This window comes from Streptopelia decaocto, assembly GCF_964273445.1.
Source record: "Streptopelia decaocto genome assembly, contig: HAP1_SCAFFOLD_45, whole genome shotgun sequence".
Taxonomy (NCBI): domain Eukaryota; kingdom Metazoa; phylum Chordata; class Aves; order Columbiformes; family Columbidae; genus Streptopelia; species Streptopelia decaocto.
In genome coordinates, this window is record NW_028117033.1 from 1014789 (window position 1) to 1035585 (window position 20797).

A 20797-nucleotide genomic window follows, 5' to 3' on the forward strand; every position below is an offset into this window, starting at 1 on the left:
TAGAAGCTGTGCAAAGGCACAAGGAGGACAGGGAGGTGATTTGAGACAGCCATCACGGCTTCAACCAAGGGCAAGTCCTGCCTAACTAACCTAGTGGCCTTCTACGATGGAGTAACTACATCAGTGGACAAAGGAAGGGTATGGATGTCATCTATCTGGACTTCTGTAAAGCCTTTGACATGGTCTCTCACAACATCCTTCTCTTTAATTTGGAGAGGTATGGATTTGATGGCTGGACTGTTCTGTGTGTGAGGAACTGGCTCAATGGTCGCACCCAGAGAGTGGTGGTCAAAGGCACAATGTCTGGATGACCACTGGTGACAAGTGATGTCCCTCAGGGGTCCATACTGGGATCAGTACTGTTTAATATCTTCATCAATGACATAGTGGGATCAAGTGCAGCCTCAGCAAGTTTGCAGATGTCACCAAACTGAGCAGTGTTCCTGATATGCCTGAGGGACAGATGCCATCAAGAAGGGCCAGGATAAGCATGAGAAGTGGACCCATGTGAATCCCAGGAAAGACATGAGTGTGTTGGAGAGGGCCCAGAGCAGGGTGACCGAGATGATCAGAGGGATGGAACAGCTCTGCTGGGAGGACAGGCTGGGAGAGTTTTTGCAGTTCAGCCTGGAGAAGAGAAGGCTCCGGGGGGACCTTATTGCCGCTTTTGTGTACTTAAAAGAAGACAATAAGAATGATGGGGACAGACTTCTGAGCAGGACATGTTGTGATAGGACAAGGGGTCATGGTTTTCAACTAGAAGGGGAGAGTTAAAGGCCAGACATGAGGAAGACATTTTTTACAATGGAGAAGATGAAATAACAGCACCAACTGCCCAGAGAGGTGGTGGATGCCCCATCCCTGGAGACATCCCAGGCCAGGCTGGATGGGACTCTGAGCAACCTGAGCTGGTTGAAGACATCCTTGCTCATAGAAGGTGTTGGACTAGACGGCCTTTCAAGCTCCATTGCAACACTCTCTATGATTCTATGATTCCTTCTTCCAAGGAAAGCTCCACCACCTGGGAAATGACCCTTCAAGCAGAGAATCACAGGATCATAGAATCATAGAATCATTTGAATTGGAAGAGACCATTAAGATCATGGAGTCCAACCATAACCTAACTCTAGAACTAAACCATGTCCCTAAGAGCTTCATCTATACGTCTTTTAGACACCTCCAGGAATGGTGACTCAACCACTTCCCTGGGCAGCCTGTTCCACTGCTTCACAAACTTTTCCATGAAGAAATGTTTCCTAATATCAATTCTGCACATTTTCTGGCACAAGCTGAGGCCGTTTCCTCTCATCCTATCACTTGCTACTCAGGAGAAGACCAACACCCTCCATGCTACAACCTCTTTTCAGACAGTTGTAGAGAGTGAGAAGGTCTCCCCTCAGTCTCCTTTTCTCCAGGCTAAACACCCCCTTGTCCCTCAGCTGCTCCTTAGAAGTCTTGTGCTCCAGACCCTCAACAGCCTTGTCCCCCTCCTCTTCACTCGCTCCAGCACCTCAAGGCTTTTGCAATAGTGAGGAGCCCAAAACTGAACCAAGGATTTGAGTTGTGGCTTCACCAGCATCAAGTACAAGGGGACGATAACTGCCCTGTTTCTGTCCACTACTCTATTCTTAATACAAGCCAGGAGGCCATTGGCCTTTTTGGCCACCTGGGCACACACTGGCTCATGTTCAGCTGCTGTCAATCAACACCCCCAGATTTTACATCTCTGCTTCTGCCTCTTTGTTTTCTTCTTCTTCTGTCTATTCTGACGTGAAAGAGCTCTCCATGGAAAAGATTCATGGAATCCTACAATAACACAGGATGGAAGAGACCCCTGAACACCATCTCTGTCCCAATGACCTTTATGGCACCCCAAGGAATAGCTGACAGCGGTTGTGCTCTTTTGGGTTCATCTCACCACATGCACACAGTGGACATGCACATGATGTGTATGTTTACAACTCATCTGCACAATGAAAACATGGACTTTTGACCTAGTGTTTCATAGAATCTTAGAATGTCCTGAGTTGGAAGGACCCACGAGGATCATGGAGTCCAACTCCTGTCCCTGCACAGGACACCCCACAGGTCACCCCGTGTGTCTGAGGATGTTGTCCAGTCTCTCCTTGATCACTGTCAGGTTGGGGCCGTGACACCTCCCTGGGGAGCCTGTTCAGTGTCCAGCACCTCTGGGGGAAGAACCTTTTCCTCATGTGCAACAGACCTTCCCCTGGCACACACTTCTTCCATTCCCTTGGGTTCTCTCAGTGGTCACCAGTGAGAAGAGATCAATAACTTCCCTTCCTTCTCCCCTTGTGAGGAAGCTGTAGCCACCATGGGGTCTCCTTTGAGTGTTTTCTTCAGCTCTGATGCTCAGAAACCCCTTGGTTTGCTTTCTGAAGCAGAAAGGAGAAGCCATGACCTTCAGGCAATGGGAAGGGGGATCCTGTCCCTCACAAACGGCTCAGGGCTCTTCCTGGGACCGTGGGATGTGGGTGTGCAAGGCCCAGGGAAGGACAACACTGGTACAACAACTTCCAGCTTCCCCATGGGGCTGCAAGGAAGCACCGAGGCCCCAGTGCCATGAGGACAGCATGTCTTCTCCTGGGCCCCAGTGGCAGAGACAACTGCCCTGGCCAAGGGGACAGAGACCTGGGTTCTGTGAGTCCCTTCCAGCCTTACAGTGCCCTTTGCCATCTCCACCACAGGCTGTTCTACACGGTCCCACACCTTCCCCTCTTTCCCTGCAGGCTGCAGACACCCATCTCGCTTCCCCACCTGCTCTCACCCCAGCATTTCTGCACCTTCACTGCTGTGTCTGCACCCTCACTGGCTGCTCTTTGGCACACAAACCATGGGCTGATCCCTCTGGGTGACCTCTTGAACCACAGCACTGCCCTTCCAGTTTCATTTCTTCCTCCTCATATCCAGTCCTCACCTTCCAAGCTGTACTTTCTGACATTTTTTTGTCTTTCCTGCCTCTTCCCACTATCAAGGGAAGCTCAGACACTTCAGAAACTGCCCTTCATGCAGGAAACCCAACCTGTTAGGCTTCTTATGGTCTTTTACCTGACCAGAGAGAAGTCATCTCACCATGATCTTCTAAATCCCACAACTGCTGCTGTTCTTTCAGCTTCTCTGACAGACATGACCATGTTGCTGCTGCTGTCCCGTCATGTTCTCAGGTGGGATGGACATGACAACCCATCTCTCTTCCTGGGTAGGGCCTGTGGGCACTTTGGCAGAGGTTCTTTCCCAGCCATGTCCCTGCTGCTGGGCTGTCACCTCCAGACACAGAACTGACCTCACTGTCCCCTTCACAGCCACATGATTCCGCCTGGATTATGAGTGTCTGAGACACAACTGACCTCATAATACCACACACACCCATCCCCCTCCTTGGCACCCAGGACCTGACCAAGACTGAACTGTGCTCTACACAGTCCTACCCCTGCCCCTCTTTCCCACTGGCTGTAGACATCCATCTCGCTTCCTCACCTTGTTCAAATATGTCAAATATATTTCCTACTAACAATGAGAGTGAAAAGCAGTCCTCACTGGAACTTCTGTATTTATGTTAACACAGCACATATGTCCTCTTTTGCCTTTTTTTTTTTCCTATTCTTCCACCTATTCTCTCTCCAGAAACCTGTCCAAGGCAAAAATTCTGTCCAATAACAGAATAACTCAGGTTTGCAGAGAGCCCTTGTCTCACTCGTCTCACTCTCCTGCTCAGGGCAGAGTGAACCAGGTGAGGTTGCTCAAGGCCTCCACCCAGGTTTGCATCATCCTCAAAGGCACTAAAGATTCACTCTGTTACATCATAGAAGGGGAGAATAAAGATGTTCAACAGTGTTGTCCAAGTGCTGGTCACTGAGGGATGACACCAGTAACTGGCTGCACACAGGACTTTGTACCACTGGTGACATTTGTGCTGGATGGTTCAGCCAACTTCCCACCCAGCATCCACTTCTTGAGCCCCATCAGCACCACTCTGGCCAGAAAGAGACCATGTCTGAGCCTTGCAAATGCCCTGTACACAACATGCCTTGCTTTCCCCTGTCCATTTGGGTTCAGCAATCCCTTCCTTGTCCTTCACATTCCTGGAAATGGCTGCAGGAGGACATGTCCCATCCCCTTCCAGGGAGGGAAGAATGGTGGCCAGCCTGTGTTTATCCCAGTTCTAATTCCTGCTCTTCTTGAAGATGGGTTTGAGGTTTTTGTTTTCTAAGGACCCCAGAACCATTCTGGTTTTTACGGCACTTTTGAGATCACAATCTGGAATCACAAGAAAGGGTGACAGAGCAGACTGGAGCACTTGAAATGATCCTTTCCAAGGCAGCTGAGACGAATCTCACTGATCCAGTGGGGTTTGTTCCTGGAGTCACACACAGAAATGTCAGGTTCTGTCAGGCATCCATATCTGAGTTGGTCTCAGGACTCCTTGTTCACCCAGGGATGCTCAGAGACAGAATCTGTCCCTTTTACACACAGAGGCAGGAGTCACAGTGTCCCTCTGGCCTCTAGTTGCCACTACAAAGGGGTGGGAGACACCTCAGCCCTGTGGTGTGTCACCTTGCTCTGCACTCATCTGAGATGTCCCACGTCATGAGGAATGGACACAGGGAGCTCAGTCAAAGGAAGCACAACCCAGTGCTGCATTCAGGTGATTTTCCATAGGTTGTTCCTCCCAATATGAAGTGACCTCAAGACCTCGTCTGTCTCGCAGGCCTTCATGGAATGGAAAGGAATAGTTGATGGTGTTTGTGCTCACTCAGGTTCATATCACCTCACGTACATGATGTGCATGCTCACATCTCATCTGTACAGGGAAAACATGGACTATTCATTGAGTGTCCATCCATGGAGAGAAAACAGCCTCTGTGGGTGAGAAGCCAGTGCTGGAAATGGTGGTTGTGAGGGGCCAGTCCATGGTGACTGACCTGGGGCTCCTTCCATGGGGTGTCCAGTGCACAGGGGCACAGCCCAGCCCCTGCTCTGCTGGTCCTGCAGGTCTCTGGCAGGAGCCTGGCTGTGAGAGGACACTGCTGTGTGCCAGCCCTGCACACACACACTGCTCAGCTGTACTCTGGTGTTTCATCTGTGGGTCACTTTCTTGAAAATGTTATTGAGAAAAACTTTGTAAGAAGATGTAAACCTTCAGGTCCTGCCCTGACCAGATCACCTTTCTGTCTGGAAAGGCTGTTGTGAGGCCAGCTCTGTCACAGCAGTGCCCATTGCCTGTCCCTGCCTGCGCCCACAGCACTGACACACAGCAGGACGGTGACCAAGCTGCCAGAGCACTCAGGCCTTGCACCAACACAAGGGATGGGAAGGAGAGTGTGGGAGTGGAACCAGAACAGCTCTGGAAGAACAAGCGCTGGTGCTCCCTGGCAGGGCTGACATGATGGACTCTTTTCCCTCCTCCCATGGACAGGAACTGTTCCTGCAAGTCCAAAAGGCCTTGTAGGAAGGATATAGTGAAAATCAAGTCACTACAGGACCCTTTACTTTGTTTAAATACACACAGATCATGGCTCCTCATTTACACAACCAGGGGTTATAAAAGAAAAGCAGACAGTGATTTGGAAAGGGGATGACAACATTATCAGAACAAAAAATGCCAACGACAACAGAAAATACAGATGAGAAGCTGGACCTGCAACAAGTTACATTAAAAATTGTATGTAGAAGCAGATGAGCAGTTTATTGCTTCAGAAAACACTAAGATATGAGTTTCCACAGAGCATCCTTGAGCTCCTGGTTCCTCATGCAGTAGATGAGGGGGTTCACTGCTGGAGGCACCACCAACTACAGAACAGACACCACTAGATCCAGCCATGGGGAGGAGATGGAGGGGGGCTTCAGGTAGGCAAATATGCCTGTGCTGACAAACAGAGAGACCACGGCCAGGTGAGGGAGGCAGGTGGAAAAGGCTTTGTGCCGTCCCTGCTCAGAGGGAATCCTCAGCACGGCCCTCAAGATCTGCACATAGGACACCACAATGAACACAAAACACATGAAAACTAAACAGGCACTAACCACAATAAGCTCAAGTTCCCTGAGGTAGGAGTGTGAGCAGGAGAGCTTGAGGATCTGGGGGATTTCACAGAAGAACTGGCCCAGGGCATTGCCCTTGCACAGGGGCAGTGAAAATGTATTGGCCGTGTGCAGCAGAGCATTGAGAAACCCAGTGGCCCAGGTAGCTGCTGCCATGTGGACACAAGCTCTGCTGCCCAGGAGGGTCCCGTAGTGCAAGGGTTTGCAGATGGCAACGTAGCAGTCGTAGGACATGACTGTTAGGAGACAATACTCTGCTGTGATCAAGAAGAGAAACAAAAAGAGCTGTGTTGCACATCCCAAGTATGAGATGGCCCTGGAATCCCAGAGGGAGTTGGCCATGGATTTGGGGACAATGGTGGAGATGCAGCCCAGGTCCAGAAGGGAGAGGTTGAGCAGGAAGAAGTACATGGGGGCGTGGAGGTGCTGGTCCCAGGCTATGGTGGTGATGATGAGTCCGTTGCCCAGGAGGGCAGCCAGGTAGATGCCCAGGAAGAGCCAGAAGTGCAAGAGCTGCAGCTCCCGTGTGTCTGTGAACGGCAGGAGGAGGAACTGGGTGATGGAGCTGCTGTTGGGCATTTGCTGCCTGTGGGCATGAGGACCTGTCATAGGAGGAAAAGATAGTGAAGGTTTAGATGAGACTTCTCCGGGAATAATCAAAACCATTTCCCACGGACCCTCCCACCTTGTCACACAAAGAGACACTTTTCTTTTTCCAGGAGAACGTCCTGGCTGGAGCCCTCGTTGGTGCTTGATGAGTGTGCAATGAAGAGCAGGGTCTCTGCCCTGGGGCTCCTGAGGAGTCAGCCTGACCCTGTGTGATTGGGTGGGCAGGGGCCAGTCCTGGGGTTCAGCTTTGTCAGCTGGAACCGCTCCTGGTGCAGAAGAGACTGTCAGCATCTGTACCCCCAGGCCTGACAAACTGAGTTGGAGAGGTTTGGCGTTTCTACAACTCCTTCTCCCCTCCCACCCTGGGGAGTGTTGTTTGGTGTCAGAAACCCTCAGCATTTCTGCTGCACTCAGAGCGAGTCCTGCGAGACCAGAGGGTGCCTGTGAGTCAGTGCAGAGTGAGGGCAGCTGGTCTGTCCCTCTGTCTTGCTTCAGCTGCCCTGGGCTGGCACCTTTCTGAGATGGAGGCTGATCAGACTCCCATGTTACCCTGAAAAGCCACCAGGCACTGCTGAGAGCAGAGGGACCCACCTCAGACCATGACAGGTCTCACCCTTTCCTAAGGTCTCAGCACCCAACGTTTAGTCCAAGACACACACGGCTCAATCCCCAACCCCACAGACTGCATTGCCCACAGCCCACAGGGCAGAGCAAAGCTGGGACACGTGTGCCCATGGACACACCTGCAGGAAAGGACCCACAAGATCAGGCTGTGACTCTGCAGCTGAAACTGCCATCCCCAGAGAGCCTGACAGCAAGAACAAGATCCCAACAGCAGTGACCCAGAGCAGGGGAGCAAGAAGGAAAATGCGGTGAGGGTGGGTGTGCGAGAGGCCAGGGCAGAGGCAGCCGGGCACTCAGACAGCGTCACCCTTCCCCAGCTGTGCAGCCGCCTCCCAGACACCAACAGTGCCGGGCAGCTGCTCTCAGCCCCTGTGCTCTGCAGAGGAACTGGAGCTCTGGCTGCACAGGAGCTGCTTCATGCCCTGGAGCCCCCGGCCCTGAGGGCAGAGGCTTTGCTGGGTGGGACAGGAGGCCAGGGGCTGCTCACAGGAGGGATCTGACCTGCAAGGGATCGTGCAGAGTTTCCTGCTTTCTTCCTCCTACAGCATTTCTGTTTTCATTTTCCTCTCCTTCACAGATCATTTCCCTGCTACCGGGAGATTTTCCTCCTGGGAGGTGTTTCCCTGTCCATGTCTCTTCCCTGTCAGTGCTCACAGACCATCCCACCCTCTGTGCCCTCAACCTGGCCCTACAGATCCTGTTTGTTCACAGGGCACTTCCTGGGGGCATCTTCCTGTTTGCAGGCTGGAAAACAGGACAGGTCAGACTAACGCTGATGGGTTAAGCAGATGTGATGCTGCTGCTGTCCACAGGCAGAGCAATGGCTGAAGGGATGTTCCTAGGCTTCTGGCAGATGTACTAATCTGCAGTTCAGGAGTCCCAGTGACTTGTTAAAACTTGAGAGCTCCTTTTTCATTTATCCTTTTTTACACCCTCCCTCCTCCTAGTCTTGCAATAGGAAACTGAAAGTACAGACTCGGGAAAGCTCCTAATCTTGTTAGTAACACCTGTATAGATCTTCTCCTTGAAACCTCCAATGGGAAGCAGTCTGGAATGAGCTGGAGCTGTGAGCAGCTCTGACCCATGGAGAACCCAGCAGCACAAGGACCCTGCCCTGCTGGGTGTCGCTCCTTCCCCCCACAGCTTCTTCCCTCAGTGTTGTTGGGATCTCCCGGGCAGGCTGAGCGCTGACCCTGGCAGGCGGCAGAGTCCCTGCCCAGCACAGCCCTGGGGTGCAGGGACCCTGCTCTGCAGGACAGCCCTGGGCACCCCTGCCTGCACATTGACATTTACACCCCACAGCCATCCTGGGGAGAACGCAGCATTGACGTCTTGTCACTCTGACAGCGCAGAAGACAACCCCTGCTCTGCAGCTCATCCTCTCCTCTGCATCAGAGAATCTCTGAGAGTTGTACTTACATCTCGTGTAGGCTCTGCAATGTGACAAATTTCTGAGATCTTAACATGATTTGCAGACACAATGCCCTGCAGCCACAGGCTTAATATCTGAGAAGATTTCTCCTCAGGTGGTCTCTCAGCATCCTCCCACCCCAGACTATGTTTCCTTCTCTCTGCCTGTCTCCTGTGCGTTCGGTGCTGCAGGCAGAGGCCTCAGCCCTGCTGTGTGTGCAGAGGAGCTGCTCCTGGACAGAGCTGTCTCTCTGCAGCGCTGCCGCTGCCATGAGCTCCCTGTGTCCCAGGAGCCCAGCCCAGCTCAGCAGCACAGGAGCAGCCCATGATGTCCCTTTCTCTGTCCCCTCTGGGCTCCTCCAGGTGTCCCTGGGGCTCCAGAGGCACATCCTTTCAAATAACCTCGAGTAATCAGTGATAGTTTTTCTCTCTTCTCTGTACAGACACTTCTTACCAGCATTGTGTTCTTTGTATCAGAAAATAAATTGGTATGAGAATCATCTTTTTTTGTCCCATCATTAGGCAGGACACCAGGAATGTTACAGCAAAGGATCTAATTTCTCCAAGCTGGGGGAGGAATATCTTCCATTGAAGGGATTTAGGCATTTTATTCTGCTTTTATATTTCTAGGTATAGAGAGACATTCATCAATCTTTGGCCATGTCATGGCTGTGCTCTGAAACAAAACCTTTGCACACACGGGCTCTTGGACACCTGGTACCAGGTTTCCTTGTGGCAGGTCAGAGCAGGCCAGTGATAAGGTGCCTGGAGTTTCTCACAGGCCTATGCTATCTAACACAGAGGTTCTACTCATCAAACACACAAGATCAGTAAAACAATTAGTGTGATGTATCTGCTTTTTCTACAGACAGGTGCAATTCACTTGAGCCTATTTACATTTAACTAACCTCTTCCTCCTCCTTGCACTACATTCCCATACATTCCACCCCGCTCACTCCTGTGACTCACTTCTGCTGGGGCCGATAAAGCCAGAGTTGTTCATTTGGGCTTGTGAGGTGTGGCACAGGGTAGTTTACAAAGGTGCACAATAAACACATATAGAAAAGGGAAAAAAAATATTGCTACAGTAATGCATAAGTTCTACAATAATCAGGTGTCCCATTCATCTCATCAAGGAATTAAATGAGTCATTTAGCTGGGCATTATCAGTAGATTGTTTCACTTGCTGCATTAGTTCCAAAGATGTGAGATGTTGTCTTCCATGCTGGCTAGTTCATCATCTGTGTTGAAGCAAGACATACCTTCAAAAGCAAAGCAGCATTTGCAGCCACTACCTATTCAGAGAAACAACAATACGAAACATTAATGTTAAAACCCCTTAGCATAGCACAATTCTATAATACAACTACGATTGTTGTCATGATAGTGAAACACATTGTTAAGAGATCTGCAGTCGTTAATTTCTCTAAACATTAAAGGCAGATGATTAGGGTAGAGGTTGAACAAATCTAAGTTTACCAGGACAAATCTATGTTAATCAACAGGAGTTTTGTCACCTTCCAGTAATACATACGCTGCTGCTCCAGCTCCTTCAGCTGGTATCACTCTGGGTTTAACAACCTGCTGTGTGTTAATTGCCCACACAGACTGGAAAGTCGTGGCCTGCACTTTTTCAGATTGGACTTCAGTTGGATGTTGGGTCTGTGACACCAATAACATTGTTCCAGTGCTGTCTCCTCTAGATAAAACACAGGTGTTCACTGAAGATACCTGAAATACAAGAACTTGAGAATCTGGTATTAGCAAAGGATGTAACATAAGAAGAGAAGTCAGGGTACAAAACCACACAGCATTCTGTGGAGTCATATGAATTTTTACATCTAGATCAATAGGCTGCAGTCCCACTTCACAATCCATTGCTGTGAATAATTCCATTTCCCCTGTAGTTAGTCCTGACACTATCCACAGCAGTGCGTACATATTCCAACCCCCTGGTTACATTAGGGGGCTGATATAATCAACCTGACAGGTATGCAAGGCCCACTGACCCCGTTTTATCTTTCCCCATGGCCTACAAAATGCCCTTAAACATACCTGAGTATAAGTAGCACAAAGGTGTGCGCATGTTTTACAAGTCTAAAATAGCAAAGGGGTTTGATTGTTAGCCATGTTCCCTGCATGTGCAGTATAAGCTCATTGATGTCCACAATCTATATGCACATTTAGATCATGAGCATGCAGCTTGGCAGAATCCATATTATTTACTTCCCTATTGTTTTGTGACTTAAATGTATCCACTTTATTGTGCTCTTCTAGTAACCCTTCACAAGAGGAATCCACCTCCACAGAAAATAAAAGGAATACAGGTTTTGCAATGCCCTAAAAGTCCCCCAAAGGCATGCAATTGTTTTACTGTGGCTGGTACAGAAAACTGCTGGACTGTTTGGTGTTTCTCTAAGCTGTCCATGTCAAATTATTCCTAAAAGTAGTACAGTCGCACTAGGGCCCTGTGTTTTCATTGGATTAGTTGCCCGGTCTTGGTCCTGTAAATGAAATTTCAGTGATTTGACAGCTACTTCAGTTTCTTATTGTGACACTGCCATGATCATCAATATAATGGCAACCAGAAATGGTACCTGACCAGAGTGCAACATTAGCTACTATCGTTTGGTGGCAATTGGAGGGAGTGTGTTTGTCAGGCAACATGGGGGTACTACAGAAATGCTGCTCGCTATTGTAGGAGGAAATTCATGCTGTCAAAGATCAATTAGAATTGAAGCTGTTCAATAGTGTGAAGAGCAATTTAAAAAGCTTTTTAAATATATTAATGGCAAAAAGCAAACTAGAAATAACTTTGGCTCATTACTTGATGAGCACAGTCACCTTATTAACAGGGACATAGACAAAGCTGAGATGTTTAGTGCTTTCTTCACCTTGGTCTTCAACACTGATGATGGACTTGTGGGTCCCCATAACCCTGGACCAGGAAACCACAGCTGTGAGAACGGCAAGCTCCCAAACAATCCGGAACTTGTACTGGATGTGCTACTCCAGCTGGATCCCTGCAAGTCGATGAGGCCTGATGAGATTCATCCAAGATTGCTTAAAGAGCTGGGGATGTCATGACAGAACCTGAGGGAATTGCAGGAAGATGTGCCAGGGGAGGGCCAGTTGGACATGAAGAAAACGTTCTTCACCCAGAGGGTGCTGGAGGCAGGAACGCTGGATGCTGTCACAGCCCCAAGCCTGACAGTGTTCAAGAAGAGACTGGACAATGTCCTCAGGCGCACGGTGTGAACTGTGCAGGGACAGGAATTGGACTCAATGACCCTGTGGGTCCTTCCAAATCAGGACATTCTATGATTCTGTGTATCCCTGAGGCAATACTTGGAAAGTACATTGCTTTTGTTGCCAGGTAAAGGCAAACTGATCTCATATTGAGTTGGCAGGTGGAAGTGGCACAGTGCGGGTGATGGGGCTAGGGACAGTCAGCTTTTTTGCATAAGCATTAACTTTTGCCATTGGCAAAACTTTTCTGATGTTCTGATCCCATCTATTTCTGACCGTGGGATACCAGCTTGTACAAGATCATTCTACATTTGTGTCCTCATAACCCATACTGTAATTCCATTTTGTTTTGCTGCCTTTCCTTTATTAACCACCGAAACAGAGGGTACCAAAATTACAGCCAAAATTTACCCCAAGGAATTTACTAGAGCACCTACATTACCCGTAGCATTTGTCACTGCTGCTGTAGTCAAGGCTTTTAGTGAGGCAGGCACTCCTCTAAAAAACTGCATTCTGACACTTGTTATTGCTACTGTGTCCAGATTGGATCCTAAAAACAATGCATGAGCCATCCCCATCTGCCACACCACATTAATACCTTTTCGCATTGCACAGCAGGTTCTGAGGGATGACACTGATTTGACAGGTTCAGCATATGCTGGTAAAACTTCTGCACACAACCATTGATATGTTGTAATGTGATAGCTTCACAGTCAGGACCTCTCAGATGGGTAAATAATTACCAAACCCATCTGCTGGCTAACTTGTGAGAAGAATCCAGTGCTGCTTTCCATGGCAACACATGCAGAGACATTTCCATTGCCTGGGGGGTAATCACCGCCCCATTATCAATCTCAGGCCATGCCTCTGGTGGACCCAGCTGATCCAGGAAAGTGGCCACGGGGACCCAGCACTCAGTATTGGGCCGTCCCTGAACACAGGGAGTCACCAGCACGGCCGACCCAGTCCTCGACCTTTTTGCAAACCATGGCGTGGCTGTTTCTGGTGATGCTGACCGTGCCAAATGTGTGAGCTGACATAGGCGGGTCACAGGAACAACCACAAACTGCAGATGAAATGCAAAGTGTAATTTATTTTCTTTACCTTGCTAACTGGGGGATCCCCAAAAAAGCACCTGAGCACCTGGGCAGATGTGACACAAGCAAGAGTGCAGGTGCTGCAGAACTCAGTCCTGGCTGGATCCCAGGGCCTGCTGGTTTCACCTGTATAGCAGGGATTCATGCAGGCATGGTTTACCACATTGCTTTGATATTTTCGTGGAATAGAGCAGGAATTTCAGGGGTGTTTGAAAAGATGCCTTTAGGACTTTCGCAAGTCTATGTTATATAAAGACACAGGCTCAACTTGTAAAGCATACAAGGCTAAACAAAAATTAGTGTGATTTGCGTTTTTCTACACCCCAGGTACAGTTACTTAAGTGTATTTACAAATCTCCTCCTTGCCAATCTTCCATTGTATTCCCACACCTACAATTAGTGTCATGCTCAGTATAAAGCTGGAGCTGGCATTTCTGACTGGTTACTTCAGTTAGTTCCAGCTACTTTGGTTAGTTTTGTTTGGACGTTCCGTTCTGTTGGGAGTTTTGAGTGAGTTCAGACTTTTGCTGTTCTGACATTTTGCAGTTGGCCCTTGGGCCTTTTTGCTCTGTCTTGCTGGGATTGGCTGTTTGGGACCAAGGTGCTCCCTTCTCCAGGACTGGCTGTTCCGTGTGACTGGAGTTACATGAGGGAATGCACTGAGTATATTTTCTTAATTTAATTTAATCTGATTTTTTTATATTTCATTTTATTTTTTTAAGTTTAATTTAATTATATATACAGTAGTAGTAGTAGTATATTATAATATTCTTATTGTCTTATTAAAACGCTTTTTCTGAACCCATGGGTTTCTCCCTTCCCGTCAGTTATCTTCCGTATCCCACTTCAGAGGTTGGGGGAGTATGTGAGCAGCTGTTGTGGTCTTAGTTGCTGGCTGGGGTAAAACATTGACAGGAAAGGATAATAGTGGCTCAAGAACTCTTGAAAATCACTTTCCAAGATGATGACATTGTTGTGTGCTTTGTTTGTTTTTGCTGGGTTTTATTTGTTTTTGTTTTGTTTCAGTTTGGTTTGGTTTTTTAGTGGGAAACAGCATGAGAAAGGGAAACCACCATAAACTGCAGCTCTGGAGGTCCAGAGTGGACCTCAGGATAAAGAAATGTCATTCTGAGCACAGTTCTGTGGTCATTCAGAGGGACCCTGGATCAGCCATGGCTTTGTGTTTCAAGAACAGCTGGTGAGGATGGAGAGACAGCAGCACAGGTGGGGACACACTGGGTTGAGAACAAGGTGGGGAAGTGTATGGGGTGTCTGCAGCCTGTGGGGAAACAGCCACAGGCCTGGGACAGTGTAGGATGGACTGTGGTGGAGATGGCCAAGGGTGCTGGCAAGGCCGGATGTCCCTGAAAGACACAAGGTCTTTGTCCCCTTGGCTCTGGCTGATGTCTCTGCCACCGAGGCCTAAGACAAGACACATGGTTGTCATGGCCATAGCACCCCATTGCCTCTTTTCACCCCCCATAGAGGCCAGGAGGTGTCACACCATTGCCCTGTACTGGGCATCACACTCCCCACAGCCCCAGGAAGAGCCCTGAGCCACATGTGAGGGACAGGATCTCCCTTCCTACGGGCAGGGGCTCAAGGCTTGGCCATTGTCCTTCATCAAACAAACCAAGGGTTTTCTCAGCATCAGAGCTGCTGCACTTGCCTTTGCCTGATGCAATCACTGCCTCCAATTATCTGCTCTAACGAGTCCCTGGGGAGGCTTTGTCAGGAACAGCCCTCAGTGGGGCCCATTAATGCTTCAAGGTACTTTGGAGTTTGCTTCTGGCTTGGACTCTTGAGCAGATTCTTCAGTGTGTCATTGGTACCTGAGGTTCATGGACTCAGCACGCCACGGGGCTCATTAAAACACAGAAAGCCCTAACAAGCAATGTTTCTTTCTGTAATTTCATTAAAATCTTCCAGACTTGTAGAACTAACTGGAGAGGTTTCAATGGGACACTTGCTGATTAAGATTTCAAAGAAGATTTAATGAAGGAGGTTTATTATTTCAAGGTTGTTTTCTGTCATTTTCCAGTGTATAGAAGAAGTGACAGCAGCATTCTACACTGGACATTGATCGCGAGGGTCTCCTAAGGACATCTGGACAGGCAGGAGAACAGTCCCTTGAGGCTGGACACTGTATGGACAACCTCGCTCCTCACCCCCACCCCCAGTCTGCCAGTTCCCTCATTGGCCACCAGAGATTGCATCACTTTTCCTACATCAGACTTCTCCACTGAGCTCTGCAGGAGATGCTGCAGCTCCTGTGCACCAGCTCCACCTGCTCTCCTGTGCAAACACAATGAACATGTTGACTGCCATGTTAATTAGAGCTCTGAGGAACAGGGCAAGTTTGTAACTCCCTGAAGGTCAAAGCAGAAACCAGACAGTTGAGAGGCCACTGAATGACCAAAGAGCAAGTGGAGGAGAAACCTGAGAGCACTGGGAAGGGCAAACGTCCAGACAGTGCTGGAAAGTTGTCCTTGGACGGGGCATTTAATCAGGAGAGGTGGGAACTCCTGAATGACGAGGGAGATGAAATCATAGAGTGTTGGTAATAGAAGTACAGGGGAAGACCAATATTTCTTCTCCTTCCCTTATTAAAATTCCCCATAATTCCCTTTTTGCCTTTTTTATTATTTTAATATGTTTAAAAACCAACCAAACAAAAAAACTCCAATCAAACAAACAAACCAAAGAAACAAAAAACTGCACAAAAACAAAGCAAAAAACAAACCCGAAAACAAACACAAAGAAACAAAACCCCAAACAAAACAAAAAAATCCCCAAAAACAACAAAAAACTCCAATCAAACAAACAAACCAATCAAAGAAACAAAAAACTGCACAAAAACAAAGCAAAAAAAACCCCGAAAACAAACACAAAGAAACAAAACCCCAAACAAAACAAAAAAAATCCCAAAAAACAACAACAAAAAAGGAGAGGTTTCCAGGCAGACATCAGTCACCAGCTGTCTCACCATAAACAGCCAGTGCCATTTTAGGGGTCCAGTGTACCTGAGGTGCTGGCCTGGGATTGGCATCTCTCACACAGGACCTGGGGAGACCAGAGCACCTTGCAGTGCAGGTGGAGCCTGGGCAGGGGTTCCCAGGGCATCTACACTGGCACCAGGTGTTTGTGTCCCTGGAGCTGAAGACATTTGTGTCCAAAATCCATGCCCAGTTCTGGAAAACCGTTCCCTTTTCAAAGAAAAGAAACCACACCAAAGGAAAATAAAGTATGTTGACACAATGCTTTGCTTTGGATCTTTGATTTCAGTTCTTCTTATTTTAATAGTCATTGACATTAACTGACATCTGATGGGCCTGCAGGCATGAAGCCAAGATCATATTGTGTCTTGCACAGCGCCCCTTGCCCTCTGAACCTTCCCTGCCCAGGACTCCTCACACTTTGCCCAGAGCGAGTCACACTGAGGTGTTGGCTGGTTCACTGGCTGAGATGTTGGTTTAGATGGTCACCTACAGCACAGGTGGATCCTGCCCCGTCATCGTCTGCTCTGCTCCAGTCTGAAACAGAGCCCAACATCACAATGGGATCACAAGAGAACTGAGGTTGAAGGGACCTCAGGAGTCTGCAGTCCAACCTGTCACCAACTGGGTCACACCAAGGTGTTCAAGCTTTGATTCAATCAGAGCTTTAGCAGGACTAGAGAGAGAAGTGATCATCCCTTTGTACTGGGCACTGGTGAGGCTGCACCTTGAATCCTGGGGTCAGTTTTAGGCCCCTCATGGACACGAAGACATTGAGGTGCTGGAGAGAGTTCAGAGGAGGGTGACAAGGCTGGTGAAGGTTCTGGAGCACCAGTCTTATGAGGAGCAGTTGAGGGACCTGGATCTGTTCAGCCTTGAGAACAGGAGGCTGAGGGGAGACCTTGTCGCTGTCTACAACTACCTGAAAGGAGGTTTTATCATGGAGGGTGTTGGTCTCTTCTCCAAGTAACAAGTGATAGGACAAGAGGAAATGGCCTCAAGTTGTACACGGGGAGGTTTAGATTGGATATGAGGAATAAATTCTTCAGGGAAAGGGTTTTCAAGCAATGGAACAGACTGCCAAGTGAGGTTGTGGAGTCACCGTCACTGAAGGTGTTTAAAACACAGATAGATGAGGCTCTTAGGGACATGTTTTAGTGCAAGGTTTAGGTTATGGTTGGACTCGATGATCTTGAGGGTCTCTTCCAACCACAATTTTTCTATGATTCCATGATAAGTCATTTTTGCTATTTTCTTTCTCAGAGGACCATGCAGCCTCCCTGAGAGCCAGGACTTTTCTGAGGTGTTTGGGAGATGTCTCACGGTAACACCAGCCAGTTCCACCAGCCCCTGTCTGTCCCTTCCCAGACCAAACCTTTTCTCCATATCCCAACTTTCCAGGCGAGTTTCTGGGACACAGCAAATGCTGTCCAGGGTCTCTGGGCCTGTTCAGAGAGAACAGCAGGCCAACATGTTGATGGGCTCTCTGTGCACCTCAAAGCTTTCCTGACCATTTTTCTCAGTGCTCCACTTGCACCCAACCTTTCTGGTCCTTGAGCTGTACATGAGGCGATTGATCAGGGATGTGGGAAAGGAGTAGAAAAAAGACTTTGTCAAACTGTCTTGGGAGGGCTGTTCTGGGCATCCCACAGTCAAGGATGAGGGTGTTGGAGAAAACAGTGGCATTTGTGAGAGGTCCAGGTGGAGAAGGCCTTGTGCCTGTCTACACTGGGGTAGAGAGCAGTGATGCATTCATGGGATGCCCATGTGAACAGGAAGGGGACAAATGGCTCTAAAATGCCTTCCAGCCAGTTCTTTACCCATCGCAGATACACCATCCAGGCCATGAGCTGCAGCTTCTCCAGGAGATGCTGTGGGATACGGTGTCACAGGCTTTACTGCAGTCTAAGTGCACAACACCCACAGCCTGTGTGGCGGATTCACTTCCCACGACAGACCTTCCCTCATCTGCTCTGCCGGTCACCTTGTCACAGAAGGAGATCAGGGTGGTCAAGCAGGACCTGCCTTTCATCCAGACATGCTGATTGGGCCCGATGGCTTGTCTCGTATGTGTGACCTCACAGTCCTTTCCCAGCCGTGTTCCTGCTGTTGGCCAATCCCGTGCAGAGGCAGAAGTGACCTCACAGTGCCCTCCACAGCCATTGGCTTCCTAATGGACTATGAGTTCCTGAGACACAGTGACCACATGGAATTGTACCCACCAACACCCTCCTTGTGGTCCAGTGTGTGAGCAGATAAAACTAAGCTGCTTTCATCAAATGTGTCTAATAGATTTCCTATCAAGGGTTTGAGTGGAGAAACGTTCCTCAGAGGAGCTGCTGTATTTACTCTGCGGCATTTTACGTCTCTGCTTCTGCCCCTGTTTTTTTCTTCTCCTTCCTCCGTCTATTCTGACGTGAAAGAGCTCTCCAAGGAAAAGATTCATGGAATCCTACAATAACGCAGGTTGGAAGAGACCCCTGAACACCATCTCTGTCCCACTGACCTTTATGGCACCCCAAGGAATAGCTGATGGCATTTGTGCTCCCTTGGGTTCATCTCAACACATGCACACAGTGGACATGCACATGATGTGTATGTTAACATCTCATCTGGACAATTAAACCATGGACTTTTGACCTAGTATTTAATAGAATCATGGAATGTCCTGAGTTGGAAGGACCCAAAGGATCATGGAGTCCAACTCCTGTCCCCGCACAGGACACCCCACAGGTCACCCCGTGTGTCTGAGGACGTAGTCCAGTATCTTCTTGAACACTGTCAGGTTGGGGCCGTGACACCTCCCTGGGGAGCCTGTTCAGTGTCCAGCACCTCTGGGGGAAGAACCTTTTCCTCATGTCCAACCTGACCCTCCCCTGGCACAACCTTCTTCCACTCCCTCGGGTTCTATCATTGGTCACCACAGAGAACAGATTAGTACCTTCCCCTCCCTCTCCCCTTGTGAAGAAGCTGTAGCAACCATTAGGTCTCCTTTGAGTCTTTTCTTCATCTCTGATGCTCAGAAACCCCTTGGTTTGCTTTCTGAAGCTGAAAGGAGAAGCCATGACCTCCAGGCAATGGGAAGGGGGATCCTGTCCCTCACACACGGCTCAGGGCTCTTCCTGGGACCGTGGGATGTGGGTGTGCAAGGCCCAGGGAAGGACAACACTGGTACAACAACTTCCAGCTTCCCCATGGGGCTGCAAGGAGGCAGCGAGGCCCCAGTGCCATGAGGACAACATGTCTTCTCCTGGGCCTCAGTGGCAGAGACAACTGCCATGGCCAAGGGGACACAGACCTGGGTTCTGTGGGTCCCTTCCAGCCTTACAGCGCCCTTTGCCATCTTCACCACAGGCTGTTCTACACGGTCCTACCCCTGCCCCTCTTTCCCTGCAGGCTGCAGACACACATCCCGCTTCCCCACCTGCTCTCAGCCCAGCATTTCTGCACCTTCACTGATGTGTCTGCACCCTCACCGGCTGCTTTTTGGAACACAAACGATGGGCTGATCCAGCTCCCTCTAGGTCACCTCTTGCACCACAGCACTGCCCTTTCAGTGACATTTCTTCCTCCTCATATCCATTCCTCACCTTCCTCTTGCACCACAGCACTTACACCACTAGTATCTTGCCATGATCTTCTAAATCCTATGAGTGCTGCTGGCCTTTCAGCTTCTCTGACAGACACGACCATGTCCCTGCCGATGTCCCGTCATGTTCTCAGGTGGGATGGACATGACAACCCGTCTCTCTTCCTGGGTAAGACCTTTGGGCCCTTGGGCAGAGGTTCTTTCCCAGCCATGTCCCTGGTGCTGGGCTGTCACCTCCAGACACAGAACTGACCCCACTGTCCCTTCACAGCCAAAGTGTTTCCACTCAATTATTAGTTTCGGAGACTCAATTGACATCATAATCATACACCCATCCATCCCCCTCCTTATGGGCCGCGACCTGACTAGATAAAACTATGCTTGTTTTCTCAAACTGATCAAATCTATTTCCTACTAAAGATCTGAGAGGAGAAGCATTCTTGACAGGAATGTGAAATGTTGAAACCTTTTCTATGTCCTCTCCTACCTCTTTTACTTTTTATTGTTTTCCTTCTTCCTGCTTGCTCATGGTGAATTCGCTACCTGAAGTGCAGAGCCAATCCCACACCCAGATATGAGATCTTGTTTATTCCAGAGTTGTGCAAGTCTGGATGCTGGAATGAAACCAGCACAACAGATAGAGAAGGAACATCTATTATATACAAATCTTATCCCTAAATTCACACCCTCCCAGCAGTCCTAAAGAGCCAAGTGTTCACACATTGGCGTATTGGTTACATAATCACCACTACACATGCTTGTTGAGAGAGGGTCCCGGGCTGAGCCTGGGGCTCCCATCCTGGGGATGTGTGTTTTAGTATTATAATGAGCGTAAAAGGAGCAAAGCTCAGCTAAAGGACACTTTATGTAACAGTCTTGAGACAGATGTTAAAACAAGACTCAGCTAATTGTGCACGCTCCAGAGTGTCTGCGCTGCAAGGACAGTATTCTTTGCAGGTTCTGATTAGGTGTTTTAAACGTCGCTTTTATCTTTGTTAGAGCAGCAGACTGACCAAAACTGAGAGGATTTACATATTTTAGTTTAGGAATTGTAGGATGGTGTTTTTGCTGACTCAAGTTCTTGTCACCTCACATACATGATGTGCATGGTCACATCTCATCTGTACAATGCAAACATGAACCTCTCACCTACTCATTCAGTG

At 48.8% G+C, this 20797-nt stretch overlaps 2 long non-coding RNA genes across 5 annotated transcripts in view; one reads left to right on the forward strand and one right to left on the reverse strand.

Moving 5' to 3' along the window:
* The window catches only part of LOC309451970, a 626315-nt gene that overhangs the window by 540485 nt on the left and 65033 nt on the right, over positions 1–20797 (forward strand). The gene's annotated exons all lie outside the window — the stretch shown is intronic.
* The window catches only part of LOC309451968, a 163209-nt gene continuing 158846 nt past the window's right edge, over positions 16435–20797 (reverse strand). The window contains exon 4 of one of the 2 annotated variants that reach the window (XR_014186365.1): positions 16435–16582. This is a non-coding gene — a long non-coding RNA (uncharacterized lncRNA). The remainder of the gene's footprint in view (positions 16583–20797) is intronic. The other variant, XR_014186366.1, reaches the window with a different exon arrangement.